The sequence below is a fragment of the Brassica oleracea genome, chromosome C9 (assembly GCF_000695525.1).
Source record: "Brassica oleracea var. oleracea cultivar TO1000 chromosome C9, BOL, whole genome shotgun sequence".
NCBI lineage: Eukaryota > Viridiplantae > Streptophyta > Magnoliopsida > Brassicales > Brassicaceae > Brassica > Brassica oleracea.
The window spans coordinates 19679370-19681381 of NC_027756.1; the positions used below are offsets into that span (position 1 = coordinate 19679370).

At 42.3% G+C, this 2012-nt stretch overlaps 1 pseudogene; it reads right to left on the reverse strand.

Moving 5' to 3' along the window:
- LOC106314512 overlaps positions 1–656 on the reverse strand; it is an 8183-nt pseudogene extending 7527 nt beyond the window's left edge.
- Positions 657–2012: the final 1356 nt, after the last annotated feature.

Genomic DNA, 2012 nt, shown 5'->3' on the forward strand with positions numbered 1-2012 from the left:
GCGACTGGGCATACCCCGCGTCACACCACCCGCGTCGGATGGTCGTCGAGCTTCTTTCTTCATACGAGCGGGTAGGCGTATCCACGTTGCTTCATCCCGAGTCAGAACGTCAGCTTCTCCTCTTCCTACGCGGGTATGCGACCCCGCGTCACCGAACTCGCGTGAGATCGTTGATGCTTCGTTTCTCCCGGTGCGTGCGGGTAGCGGTGTCCGCGTGATCCAAGCCGCGTTGGAGCTCTTCGTTGGTTCCTCTCGATGCCTCGACGCGGGTAAGAGAACCCGCGTTGGCTCAACCCGAGTTGTGCTCGCTTGAACTCAAACTAACATCATTTTCCATCTGTTCTTGAGCCATAATGCTTCTAAACACTTCCAGTTACTCCATAGGACACTCCACTACCTGATTAGGACATATGAATGCAAAATGGATTCCAAAGATGCTAAATTCCTAATCTATATGATCATTATGTGCAAAATGGGGACTTAAAACAATGCAAATATGCAAGATATCAGTTGAACCCAAGGAGAGTTAGAAAGGTCTCGAGTCACTGGAGTGTTTGACCAAGGTTGTCGTCTTTGTCCTCGACGACGCCGGAGAGAGGTTGTTGCTCTTGATTTGAATCGAGGAACGACGTTTCGGGTGGTTGATCACTTGACATCAGAGAGTGAATACGTTTACAGAAGAAATTCACCGCAAGGGGAAACATCAGAGCTCGTTGATGGCGGCTTCGATCTCATTTAAAATCGCCTGCATGATGATCTCTCCTCTTAGATCGACGGTTGTAAATCATTCCAAGTAATCTGAAATCGGGAACCGGAAAAATTAAATTAAGTAAAGGTAATCATCCAAGAATCGAGGGATTGGCACTTACCAAAGAATTGATCCCGAGTGGCTTTTATTTCAAATACTCAGAGGAGGAGGTTGCTCGCGATTCGGATCCTTGCTCGCCATATTCGTTGTGCAGAGAGAGAGAGAGAGAGAGAGAGAGAGAGAGAGAGAGACGAAGACTCTCTCTACATGCCTACACGTGGCAACAAGAGACGCCTCTTCTTGACCCAAAATAAGACACGGTTCTTATGTAATTATATATATATTTTTAAAACCAATATTAACTTAAGAAATATGACACGGTTCTTATGTAATTATGTATTTTTTATTTTTTTTAAACCAATATTAACTTAAGAAAAGCGTTAAGGGACGGGGATAAAGGTGCTCTATTAGAGTTTTCTATAACATAATTTTCAAAACATGGATAGTTACATTACAATGTTATTTTCTGTTATAAACTTAATGATTTAGAGTCTGTAAGTTCTTCTCATTATTACTCAATCATAAGGTGCCCTTATATATGAGAATTACAAAGAGATAAATGGAATGATATAAATATGAAAAGTGTACAAATACAAGGAATAGGAAACTAGGGTTTCCCCTTCTCTCTAAGTCTAAGCCGCCTCTCTCTCTCTCTCTCTCTCCTGCTGCGGCCGCCTCTCTCTCTCTCTCTAGGTATTAGGCCGGTTATGGACCAGACCGGTTATGGACATCCACAATATGATTTATAACACTCCTCCTTGGATGCCATAACTATACAGGGATTGTAATACGCTTTGGATGTTACCTCATTAAAACCTTACAAAGAAAACCCAGTAGGAAAAAATCATGGTGAAGGAAAAAGAGTACAACACGTATACTCCCCCTGATTTGTACCTCCGTATATGTTCTTCAAGTTGGCGCATCCCAACCTGATGGTTGAGCTTCATGGACGCCAATGACTAATGGTCTCAATACCAAGGTAAAGTAGTGCTACCGTGTTGCAAAGACATAACTTGCCTGTGATCTGTCATTGTGGATCCGAGAGATAACCTGTATCAATCAAAAACATATTAACCCTTCTTTGGGTTTTGGTTAGTATAATGTAATCTCAAATTTTAGTTCCTTATAGGTAACATAGGATGTATTTTATCCTGTCTCAGTCCCTTATGTTCGGACATGACCTAAACCTAAACAATAGGTTTAC